The 13,492-nt window shown below is 36.1% G+C and overlaps 1 long non-coding RNA gene across 1 annotated transcript in view; it reads left to right on the top strand.

Moving 5' to 3' along the window:
• The first annotated feature begins 3,649 nt into the window (after positions 1 to 3,649).
• LOC149319262 (uncharacterized) overlaps positions 3,650 to 13,492 on the top strand; it is an 86,709-nt gene continuing 76,866 nt past the window's right edge. The window contains exon 1 of the long non-coding RNA XR_016279854.1: positions 3,650 to 3,711. This is a non-coding gene — a long non-coding RNA (uncharacterized LOC149319262). The remainder of the gene's footprint in view (positions 3,712 to 13,492) is intronic.

Here is a 13,492-nt window from a genome sequence, read left to right as displayed (position 1 = left end):
TTCTCCCTATTGAAGTTCATTATGTTAGTTTTAGCCCAGTTTGCTAATCTATTAAGGTCATTTTGACTTTTGATCCTGTCCTGTGGGGCATTAGCTATTCCTCCTAATTTGGTGTCATCTGCAAATTTGACAAGCATGCCCTCTATTCCTTATCCAAATCACTGATAAAGATGTTGAATAGTACTGGGCCCAGGACAGAACGCTGTGGGACTCCACAGGTCACTTCTCTCCAGGATGAAGAGGAGCCAGTTACAAATGGGTTCGGCCAGTCAGCCAATTACAAATCCACCTAACCGTTGCATTGTCAAGCCCTCTTTTACTAGTTTGTTCATAAGAATATTATGGGGGACATTGTCAAAGGTCTTATTGAAATCCAGATATGCTATATCTACAACATTTCCTTTATCTACCAAGCTGGTAATTTTATCAAAAAAGGAGATCAGAGTAGTCTGGCATGACTTGTTTCTCAGAAAACTATGTTGACTTTTGGGATTATGTACTTGTTTTCTAAATTTTCACATACTCTCTGTTTAATGATCTACTCTAGAATCTTTCCTTGTATTGATGTCAGACTAACTGGACGATAATTGTTGAGGTCATCTTTTTTTCTCTTTTTGAAGATGAGGACAATGTTTGCCCTCCTCCAGTCTGTTTGTACTACTCCTGTTCTCCAGGAGTTTTCAAAAATTATTGCCAATGGCTCTGAGATTACATTTGCCAATTCTTTTAATACTCTTGGGTGTAGGTCATCTGGTCCTGGAGACTTAAATTTGTTTAGATTAACCAGGTAGTCCTGTAATTCCTCCTTATTGTGTGCTGCATTTCTCCTGTTGTGTCCTCTGTTCCATTTTCCTCCAGCTGAACACCCTTTGGAAAATGGAGCAGAGGACAAAGAGAAACTTCAGGCAGAGTACAGGACACACAAATGCTACATATCTTAGGGGAAAGATGGGAAATGTACACACAATCCAAACTATATTTTGCATTATTTTCCAGAATCCTATGTTTGCATTAGACTCTCTGGTTTCAATGTCTTACCTGCCAGCTGATGAAATCCATAAAGTGGTAACAGCAGCCACAGAAATTAACAGCTACTGTCATAAATTGTGTGAAAGATCTGTTTTAGTTTTTTTGTGTGAAAGATCTGTTTTAGTTTTGTGCAAAACAGATCAAGGCTAGGATAATCCACAAGTTATATGAACTGAGTTATGACAGTATATCTGCAACTTGGACAGGAGGGAGGCTATAAAGGATGTAGCTACATCATTTCCTGTTGCTACCCTCCCAAGTCCTAGCTTTGAAGACTTGTATTCCTCCACCTGAATATACCAATTTCTGAGGATCTAGAGAACAGAGCCCGGAATAATGCTGTGCTCAGTCCTCTTTCAACCATGGAGTGAACTGAAACAGAAAGCCACAGAAATTTCTGCAGAATCAGCTGCCTATGTCCAGCAACCAGGAGATCACTAGACACTCATTGCTCACCTCTTTGCTCTTTAGAGCCTCAGAAATAGCAAAAGGGAGCATGAGGCTGCAAAGGTGAGGTTTGGGGGGCAAATTTAGTCACTGGGATCATGTAACAGCCATAAATGTGAAAATGCCATCCTTGAAAAGCCACAGGATAAGCCCAGGCTACAGATGGGTGAATGCGTTAAGACTCATCTTTAAAGTTAAATGCACATTTATCCCATCAGAAAAACAACAGGATAAAAGCTCGTATGATAATCTCCTTTAAATGTTGACTTTCACAAGCAACTTAAAATTTTGAATATTTTTGGAGCTGTGGTTCTTTGAATGATTATCCCAAATCATCAATTTCCAAGTTAATAAAATCAAAACATTCTCTTTCTGGCCTTAAAATTGTGCTTTTCAACTGAGCAAAGGGGGATGAATCGGAGATTGTAGAGAGGTGTAGTTAATTTCTTATTTGTGCTGTGTTTTATTTTATAAATTTAAGATTCTCAAAGTTGTTTGCAGGTCATGTACTATTGGGTGGTCTTACAATAAATTAAATAGATAAGTAGCACTTAGAAACGGAAATTAATTTTAAAAACTAGTTATTCCTATTTTGGTGAACATGGGCAAAGTCAAATAGGAAGAGGTAAGATATAGCCTCCCACAGATATAGTTGTGTTAGTCTGGTGTAGCAAAAACAACAAAGTGTCCTGTGGTGATTTCATCCATGTGTTTGGTGAACTGAGGTGCAGTTCACAAAACACTATGCCAAGTAAGATTTGTTTGTCTTTAAGGCACCACAAGACTCTTTAAGCTATAGTGTGTGCTCACCAATTATAGGGTAGTCACTTAGGCTTTAAAAAAAAGAAAAGAAAGAAAGTCAAAAGAGGTTACAACACCATAAGAATGTTATATACTAATTCATATTCCTAGATACAAATTTAGAAATAATTACATATTATAATTCAAATAGAAATAGAGCGCATTTCACCACAGTGGAGTTGGTGGTGTCTAGAAGACCTGGTTTCCTGCTCAGACAGCTGTTGTCACACTAACTGTTAGTGGAAAACGTCATGGCCCCTGCTGTCTTCTTAAGGTCCTCTGTCTTGAAAACAAACTTGAACCAGGTAGCCCTTCAAATAGAAGGATGGCACCAAATGGAAAGCTATCCTTTGTAGGGTAAAACACAGAGCCATCCTGAGCAATTTTCCAGTTGAACAAACTTTTATCTCAGATTTCAGTGATAGAGCTCTGAGGTCATGTGATGGAGATTCAGGATGTTAAAACATTTAGTTACTTTGTAGTTAGGACTACTAAATCACTGAACTATCAAAAGTTGTGCTAGAGATATCTATTTCATCACCCAGTGCTTGTTACAGTTAGCATGAGCTTAGTTTTAATTAATGGATGCACAGCATTGCTTTATTTTTATATGACCCTTTTATATTATCTGTGACAACATATATTCTTCTCTCTGGGATCACATTCTGAAAAGAGTCTTCAGAAAGAAGAAGGAAATGGAGGAGGAGGAGGAAGAGGAGGAGAAAAAGAAGGCTAGGAAGAAATTGAACGCTAGCTTAATTTGGTTTCATGCAATCAGTTTTGAAGACATGCACTCTATTAACTGTTAATTTTTAACTACACTGTTTTAATGTTCTGATCTATATTATGTTTTCTTAAATAAGAAGAATCATGGAGCAAGTATCTTAAATGTCTCTATATATGATGCATTCATTTGGCTGGCCTTCTCTTCTACTTTTCCCAAACTGTATATTATTACAGTCAGCAAGCTTTGAGGAATGTCTTTTGTGTTGTTTATAGTCCTCTTGCATTAGTCAGCTGTTCTAATAAATCAGATACAAGTTGTGACATGTTGCTAATTCGATCACTAATAACCTGCTCAAATTGCAAATCTATGTCAGCAGGTTGGTGTTGATTAAGTTGTAGTCCTCACAAGCATATTGTTTTAAATGACTGATAATTTTTATTTGCTGCTGCAATGGGCTGCCTGGCCTATTCTCTCCTCTCTCTTTCTCTCTCTCTCTTTTTCTCTTGTAAGCTTAGAAATTACACAAATGCCCCTGAGGTGGTCTGCTCTAGGCCTTTTGCTTTCTGCATTGCTGCAAATAGAGCCAGTAACCACTAGAGGGGAGGAGACTGCTGGCTTTCCCTGAGTGCCTCACGGTAGAGCGTGAAGGTGAAGAAGCTGTCACAGCACTGGTTGCCCAAGGAAAAGGTTTAAAATGTGGTATGAAGGTTAGTACAGAAAAAAGAAGTGCTTTTCTTAATGCATTCATCTATTTCTTCCTCTTAACATAGCCTCTTTTCAATAAATCCTAACACAGTACTTGCCGTAAACGTACAGCCTATAAACATTTCTTGGGGAGAAAAAAGCTCTTTGTAAGGAAATGTTTGTGTGTGTGTGTGTGTATTATATATAAGCATGTGTGTGTGTGTGTGTATATATATATATATATATATATATATACGCATGCTTCTTTCTCTGTACATATAAAACATTAAATTGAAGGGTATTTGCTTAACAGGCTGCAGTGTTTGCATTTTGGTGTGAAATGAGAACTCTTTTCCAACTGTTCATTTATATCCTCATGTCCCTCACCCAAAGCAATGGAGGAAGGGAGAATTTTGAAGCTGTGCAAAAGTAATAACTTGAAGCTGGTTAAAACTTCAGTGTCTTTTCTCAGGAATCTGATTAATCTTCTGACCTGGAGTATGCAAGACCTATCCTAAAACAGCCCAAAGATATTTTCCCCTCACTCCTGAATAGATAATTGATCTATATTTGACATTTTATATCTTTATTTGGGGGGGGGGGAGAATGTTTGTTGTTGTTGTTGCTGTTGCATTGTTAAGGAGCTATAATGTAGAACTGTGGCTTGTTACATTTACTCTCTTGAGTGTAATTGCACTAAGATCATTCCGTTTCCATTTGGAAAGCCAGTGGCAATTACTGGAATACAATGTATCATGCATTTGCTCACTGGATATAAAACGTATATACTAATTCGCAATAAAATGTAACAGCTGTCAGTGCATTTTCTGCTCTGTTACTTCAATAAATTGGAACTCTGACTAGAAAATGGGAATATTGCATTTTTACACACTCCGTAATGTGTTTGCTTTTTGCAAATACAATTTATTTTTTTCCCCTGCAACAGGGAAAAAATGTGGCTTTGTTATTACAGCTAGTGGATAAATATTCTTATATCAGAATGAATTACACATAGAATCTGTAAAGAAGTGATAATATTTTCTGTATTTTATTTCACTCTGTCTCCAGTAAACAATGCACACTTAACCCACTTCTGTCATCTGCTAGGTTTATTATGTTTATACAAAGTGACAGTGTAGAGAAAAAGTTTATTTTACCCTACTTTCACAGGTGTTATGAATAGCTAGCTAACATTTATTATATGATGTTATACTGTGTGTGTGTGTCCCTATCCATTTCTGTATAATATTTAATGTATACAATACTTAAGTACCCTAACATTAGTGTGTATATATACACCACATACATATGTATATGTAACTAGTGATACAAGTGAACCAACTACAAGACTTCAGACTCTGAAACAGTCTGAGCCTTATAGAAAATAAGGATTCCTACACATTTGTGTGATTTGGTTACTTGAGGTCAGACTTTTCACAGATAATTAGCCTTTTACACACTGTGAAATCAACCTGCATTGGTTTATTTGGCTAGACTCTTTGCTTCTGTTCTTTATTTCCTAGAAGGTTAACATGCTTAAAATCTAGCTGCAAGCTCAGAGTACTATCTCTTTGTTTTGTTAATTATCATGTTGCATAATTATTAATATCAGGAATAGGTAGAGGAGACGAGTATACCAATAGTCATGAATGCTTGTGTTCTGGCAGGAAGCAATCCCTGCATTCATAAAATGTGCTGTGCCAATATCAGAGAAGATAGGGAGTGTTCCTTGTTAAGGATCATTTATTAACTGAGATCATCTTTTAGTTCGCCTTGGGGTAATGACTAATGTCAATGGCAAATTTCACAGTTGTCTAGAGAAATGAATTAAATTTGTAATAAAAAGCCCTTCGGCTTGTTGTACATGTTCATTTATTGGAGTAGTTGAACTAGGAGAACTGTAAAGCAACCAAGAACATCGGCTAATTTTCCTTACACATAATAGTGACCTTTCCCTCTATATTGAGGGGGGGAGTTGCCTATTATTGGGTGGTAAATTAAATGAGGAGTTCCCTCTAATGCAAGATAAACTAAGTAACTGTGGTTAAGTTATACACCCCTTCAGCTTAAGATGTTGGTGCTTTGTTTTTTGTTTGTTTTTGTTTAAAACAAAATTCTCATCTTTATGTGCTTCTTTTCTCGTCTGCTAAAGTATCTTTGACATCAGGCCAAGCCAAGGGAGATCACAAAAGTATAGCTAGGGGCACATAGAAAAAAAATAGCCAATATGGATTATTTCCATTTTGTCCTAGTTTGTACACACAGACATATGTTCCTATTTCCATGTGAGGGTGTCTGTATATGTAAGAAAATAAGAGTTTCTGTATTACAGTATAGCAGAGAAAATGGTATAGCCCCATACTAATATATACAAAATGGCGATTTCACTCACTGAAGAAGTAAACATTTAATATGTGTTAAAAGGTATTCATTTAACAGGCAAATCTGTTCAGTGGAGAGTTCAGAGACAATAAAGGCAGTTCTGTAGTTACTGTAAGGTTAAAAAAAAAACCCACCATATCCCATATTTCCAATATGATTAAGGGTGAGTGACATGAGTTTTGTTTCTGATGTACATTGCAGGGGGCAGTACCATTCTATGCATGTCTACTCACTGGCACATCCCATTGTGTTTAATAGGACTTTATCTCAGGAACATGTATATAGCGTGCACAACCATAAGGCTTATGCTGCTTCTGAGAACTGTACATCAAAAGATCACTTATGTGCTGCATAGCAATGTAACAAGGATAGCAACCTTTATATTTTAAGGTTATCCATCATGATGATATACCACACCTGAATTATACGATGCTGAAAGAAGCCTATGGATTATCCTCCTAAGCAGACCAAGAAAATCTCATGGTTATGTTTAAGGGGAGAAAAGGGAGGAATTTATTTGTACTAATGTCAATACTGAAACAGATTATGATCACAGTGATTGCAAGGGTCAGGATCCAGACTATCAAACTATGCATTTTGCTCATTCCTTGAAATCTTTAAAAGCATAATGTTACATTCTGTACTTGAAAAATGCACAGTCAATTTTCCAGCACCAATGTCTTTTAATTCATTTAAATCTATTAACATTGGCAAGCAGCTGGCATCCAATAAAAGAGGCACAGAAATTTGTTAGGGTGGATTTTTAAAAAGAGTTTGTATAATGTTGCAGTCATGTATTAACTTTTTATTATTTGTACATTTTTGAGGAACTTTGACTTTAAATATCAACTACTGGTACATTCACAAAACACTTTCAGATAGTAGAGACATTCAATATTTTTCCTTTTTTTGAATATCTATAAAAGCTACATCATTTATTTAAAAATCTGTGTGGAAAACAATTTTTGTCTAAGGTAAACGGTGAGCAGGGTTGATTTTGTACTTCTTCTGAAGGTCTTTAAAAATGTAATTGTATTTGCCATTCAGGTAAAGCAGGGCAGAAGTTAATGGACCTAAAAATGCCCTGATTTTGTGTACTGAAATAAGATATTTAATGGAAAAAAAGGCAAAATAAAAGGGCAAAGTTTGCTAATGGCTATGTTTGTAACTACCAACTCATTGAATGTTAAATAACAGACTTTTCCCTAGGAAGCTAGTCTGTTGTGATACCAATTTAAGTATTAAAGGGAGTTAACTATATTTTGATACTTTTGCCCATCGGTTCTAATGTATTTGTAAGATATTCAAATGACCTAGAGTATGAAGTGTTCAAGGACTTTATTAGCTATTTAAAAGTTTAATGGTTAATAGTATATAAAAGAAGTTTCACCCGAACCCAGTTTAGCGTGGTTTCTTTTAATGCTCATTTTTGCATATTACTATAAATTGTTTTTGAAGTAAAAATGAAGGGGATGGTTTTGTTTAAATAAGCTAAAGAACTGGTGATTTTAGAAATGTATTTTTGTAATCTGACAGGACAAAAGACAAAAAAGGAATTACGTTAGGCTTACATTCTGAGTAGGCTCGAAAGAAAATAAATGGTGCTGGAACCAATGTAATATGTGCATGTATTTTTTTTTAAGGAGATGAGAATGCCACAATATAACAAGTTTCTAAAATGAATCCAAAACCGGATGCTCCATATGATCATTAATATTTAATTCAGACATTTCTTTTTTAAATGATTCCACATTTGAGTAACTGGAGATGCATTCTGGGTACATTCCCTCCCTGCCAGAATGGAACCCCCATATGCCCTGCTTTCAAAACAGACTTTGACAAAGAAAGAAAAAAACCCATCCCATCATCAGAAGTGGTGAGTTTCCTACACTTGAGTTTTTAAATATTATCCCATGCTCACATCCTGTGTCATATCTAAAACAAACGTTCCTTTTTTCCACTTAAGTGTAATTTTCACAATATTGTCTAATTTTGTTTTAAAAAATCACAGCTGCATTCATAGAAACGAAATATATTCATTCTAGATTTTAAAATAAGTTTCTGTATGTGTCTTCAGAAATGCATCTCTGTACTTCCTGCAGTGACGTTGGTTTTTCATTTACATTTTTAACCAAAATAAAAGATACAGACAAGTATACATATGCACACACTTTGTAGCCTATGCTTCCCTTTACTCCATACTCTATAATTGCTCAGTATCTGACAAATTGATTCTCAATACTTTTGCCCCTAAATTCTCTTACTCTAAATGGACTTACGTATATAGATAAATAGAGTGCTTCACATCAGATTCTTCATAATTTGCAAGCAACGTGAAATGGGGGACTCACTGAGGAGGGAGAAAGAAAAGGAAGCTTATTCATATGTACACATAGAAATAGATACATGCTTTCTCATACATATGAGTGTGCATGTAGAGCATATGCATTTTATGGTGCATACTAGACATAAGAAAATATCAAACATATGAGGGGGCTATCATCCCTGACCATTTGTGCAGTGCAATACCAATAATCCATAGTGACAGTCAAGTTCTCAGTGCTCTGCCATTCTCTTAAATTCTGTCCAAGCTTCAGATTGTGCTACCTAAAACCTGTCATTCATCTGTTTATCTGAGTTATATATTGATTTTGCCGATAGTCAGTTTTGAGTGATGCCACAATATAGTCCTAATAAAATTTTGAGTTCATTTTTTATTTCAGCAGACATAAGCCTGATTCAGTGGTATCTGTGGCAAAATTCATATTGATTTCCAAGAAGTATCTCTGTTATAGCTCTTTAGTGACAGGGGACACTAGGTATCATTTAAGGAATCTAAAGATCTTGGAAGACCATAGCCAGATAATGTCCAAGAAGGCCTATTAGATCATCTCCTTCTCCTCTCTGTCAGGGTGAAATTGTAACTGACAGCATAGCCTTAAATAGTTTGTCTATTCCAATTTTTAGTGTCATTTGCTGATGCCTCAAAAATCTGGCTTAGAAAGCAAAATGGGCCTTCCCCCTTTCTTTTCTTTTCTTTTCTTTTCTTTTTTTTCTTGTAACACTACAGCTAAAATGAGCTTTTCCTCTCAATCCATTTTCATACACTTTTAGATAAAATCCAATGCCTTGCATGAAAATTACGCATTTTCAATGCATTTCTCAGCTCAGGAAGAATCTGTATGTACAGTATCAAGCCATGAATGAAACTGAAATGGGTGGAGCCATCCCAAATGATCCTCTCTCCACCCCCCGTGCTAGTATACAATTCCCACTTATTCAGAGAGAGGCAGTTTTAGATTTTTTAAAAAAAAAAATGCAGATGTGCAATGCATTCTTAATAAGAACAGGAAAAGAGTTTGCTCCCCCTTTTAAGCACTCTCTCACCTCAGCCCTTTCAGCATGTAACCTTATTCTCTGTGGGATTACTTGGATGGAAACCAATTAGGGAACTGCTCAGACAATATAAATGCATACAGATTAGTACAGATTGAACAGTACCATTGCCAACTAATCATACAGTATATAAAGCCCTAAACAATATAGATATTAGGGAGTGATGGGGAACTGGATTTATATTGTCAGAAAACTGAGCACAAAAATGCAAGCTGTACAAACTATTTATTTAAGTAATAAATAAAGTATGGGTCTGTTTTCCTTGTTTGCTCTGTGGCAATCTTCCCATAAGTAACCAACTTTGCATTCCTCATTGGCTAATATTTCTACATGTCTCCCTGAGCAATTTCTCTGCTTTCACATTTGTTCTTCCTTTAACTGTCTGTCTGTTTCTTGATTCAAACATTAAGTTATTGGCATGCTCTGTGTGTGTGTGTGTGTGTGTGTGTGTGTGTGTGTGTGGTTGCAATCCCTGTCTGTCATTGCAAAAGTGTTACCAGATGTGTTCTGCTGTGTCCAAATTGAATCCTACTGTTGATGTGGGTTTCCTTCATCACACCATACTGATATCTTGTGGTGGTTGTCTGCATGGTTTTGAGGTATGAAGAAATTGATCATGGATTATGTGGCTCTCATGTGCTGCTGAGTCTGGCATGAGGAGCACACTCCATGACATTTAAGTTTTAGCACTGAGCTTTGCCATTGATCAATCTATAGGTTTCTTCCCAATTTCTTCAACTATCTTTGTAACATGTCTCTAAAATGGTGATCATGGAATCCTAAAATGCATAAAATATCATCTAAATGTGGATTCACTTGGTGAACTATATAATAAATCATAGGCTAATGTGTCCATTTCATTTTTCACCAGTAGGAAATCGTTAAATCTCAAGTTTAATGCAAATCTAAGTTCTTACATTTTGTAAGTTCTTGCGGAATAAAATGCCCAGCTGTAGGCACTGGCCACATTTAATTGATCTGCCTTTTATCCCATGTAGTACTGTATGTTGTGTCTGTCTGTCATGTCTCATGAAAGATGAGGAATCTGTCAGGAAAAAAGAAAAGAGCTGAGAAACCTAATTCATTACCACAACCATACCTGGATATAAAAGGACTCAGACCAGACCTGTAAGAATTAAAAACTCAAAGCCCCTCTGCCTGGATGGCTAAATCATTCATTTGTGACTTTTACCACATTTGAATTTTTTAAATGTCAAGGGCTTTTCTTCATCATGTTTATAAAGAAATTTGATAATTTTGAGAAATTCCTACATGAAAAATGTACTGAACAAAACCCTCTTATCCCTATTCTCATTGATACAAGCTTTTGGCAGTGCATAGCAGAATACAGATGAATCCATTCCAACAACTACTTGGTGCAGTGGAGGATGGTGGCTCTGAAATCAGGAGAGTGGGGAATCCACAGCAGGTTTCAAACTTGTCTACTATTCAAGGTGTTGGGTCTATTTGGGGATAGGGTATAGCTGATTTGAAGTTCAGAATAAAATCCAAACTTCACTGATATTGAAACCACTTAGCTTCACTGAGGCATCCCCTTCATATCACTAACTTGGTGTGAGTTTTGCTGTGTTGTAACATGCTTTCAGCTTGGACAACATCCATACTCTGTCCATGACACAGCACTTGTACAAGCTAGATCCTTAGAGAAGTAATTCTTACTGAACCGTCACTGAGTCTTACATGACTATCAAGATTCCTGAATCACACAGAATGCAATTGCTCCCATGCCAGCATGAATCCTCTACATACAATAGTACTGGCGTGAGAAGGGATTGCATGTATCCCTTTTATATGGCTCAGAGCTTCTTATATTAGCCTCTTGGTTTGTGAAGATATAATACTGCAACAGTTCCCATTGCATTGGAGATTAAACATTGGGTTTTTCTCTGGACATGTTGGTATAAAAGAAACAGGCAGGAAGGTAGTTTTGTTTTGTTTTGCTTTGCTTTTTTCAATACACAGCATATTTAGAAACAGCTTCTTATTGCCTAAATTCTGGGCCCTATGTCTGGGAGAATACTTATGGCAATTTCACAATACAGTGTTGTGCACATTTTGGGCTTAATTATCCTTAGAATTTGGCTTAGTATGGCCTTGTGTTATATTTCAGAGAGGACAGTATTCTCTGTGAAGCGACCTCTACTTGAAGGACTGTTCATTCCAAGTCCAATATACAGATTAAGCTTCATAAGAAGGGATACCAGGGTTTTTGAGGTTGCCCATCAGTAATTACTACTTAGGTAGCAGACTGAGCAGATAGATCTCTAGAATACTATATTCCCCACCACCATGGTTCAGTACTGTATTTCTATTCCTATTCAAATAAATATTTTAGTTTTTCTACTTAGATTTATATATTAGAACATCCAAATCCAAATCCATTGTGAAAATCCATTCTCTCTTTTCTCAGAGGGAGGTGTTTCCTCATTGTTGGTAATGCAAATTGATCTTCCTGATATGCCACTCTAATAAGCATGCTAAAGTAACATAGGTATAGTCTACACTACAGAAATAATGCAGTTCATCACTACTTTAACTGCCATGGCTCAATGCTATGGAATTCTGTGATATGTTTAGCCTTCTCTATCAGATTGCTCTGGTGCCAGGACAAACTACAAATACCAGAATTACATAGCACTGAGTCATGGCAGTTAAAGTGGGGTCAAACTACATTATTTCTGCAGCGCAGATTATTTATTTTATTTTATTTTTATCCCGCCTTTCTCCCAAAGTGGGACCCAAGGCGGCTGCATGGAACATGGTGACAACTTGGCTTTCTATATTGTCTTGTCAAGTAATACGGAGGATATGTTATTGTAGATATCTGGAAAATGATCACCCCGCCTGTACCTACACTTTTTGATTTATGTTGCGGAGACTAGTAAAGTGGACCCATCTTTCTCCTTCTAGCTACAACTGCCAAAAGAAAAGTAGTGTGAGCATAAAAATAATAGTGAAATAGAAATCATCAGGAGAGAAAATGAGCATATCCCACTCTCAAGCATTGGCCTACTAATGTTGCTAGAAGGAATTCTTGCAAGTGGTAGCATTTTTGTTCACTGTCATTGTGTTTATTTTTTAAAGCCTGAAATTCTCACTCGGTGATTTACCACCTTATTTCCACATGAGCTTGGAATTTTTTTTTTTATTTGTCTATTTCTTTATATTTTTTTGGTCAAGAAACTGTAGGCTACCCTCACATGGAAGTCAACACCTCAGAGAAAGTGTTGGGTATCAGAATTAATTTGGGATTATTTGGAATGGGAATTAAGTATAAATATACTAGCAGAATCTTTCTGGTTTCTGTGGATTTGGTGACAGCAAAAGCCTGAAACTGTGTATTAATTAACAATATGACCTCTCTTCAGATTTAATAGTGCCCCGGTTTCCTTATTTTTTTAAAAAAAAAGAAAAATAGATGTGCATAGTGTTTAATAGATAAACTTATTTTATCATGAGAAATATCAAAGTAGTAATGTTTCAGTGCATTTGTAAGTACATGTAATGAAATTTAAGGGAAGAATAATTATGTTACATGTAGTCTCAAATAATATTTTGGGCTAGTTTGGGGAGGCTGTGGTTAAGCTGCCAGAGGGCTGAAGTTTAATATTTATTATGTTCTTAACTGTTTAATTGGATCTTAACTTGAATTTTAATGGAATGCTGTAATTGTTTTTAATCTGCTGTTACCCACTGTGAGCCTTCCACATGGGTTGGGCTATAAATTTTAAAGGAGTACCATTGTGCTTGTATAGCTTTTAAAAAACATGACAAAATCTTTAAAAATTGCAAGGGTCTGTCTAAAAGGGATTCTTGCTAGCCCTTCACAATTAAAGTTTTGGGATTTTTCAAGTAACATATTGTAATTCTTTCTATTGGTATTAGTCTCGTTGATTGCTTTATAAATGAAGTTGTGCCTAAAACAGGAACTACTTTTAAAGACCCGGGTTGTACGCTTGCAAAAGAATTTTTCTTTTGCTATCAATAGCATCTGCTAAAATACTT

Source organism: Sceloporus occidentalis, unplaced genomic scaffold (genome assembly GCF_023333645.1).
Source record: "Sceloporus occidentalis isolate IW3139 unplaced genomic scaffold, rSceOcc1.0.p SCAF_2, whole genome shotgun sequence".
Classification (NCBI taxonomy): Eukaryota; Metazoa; Chordata; class Lepidosauria; order Squamata; family Phrynosomatidae; genus Sceloporus; species Sceloporus occidentalis.
Note: the sequence above shows the minus strand (reverse complement) of the source record. Positions and strands in the feature narration are given on the sequence as shown.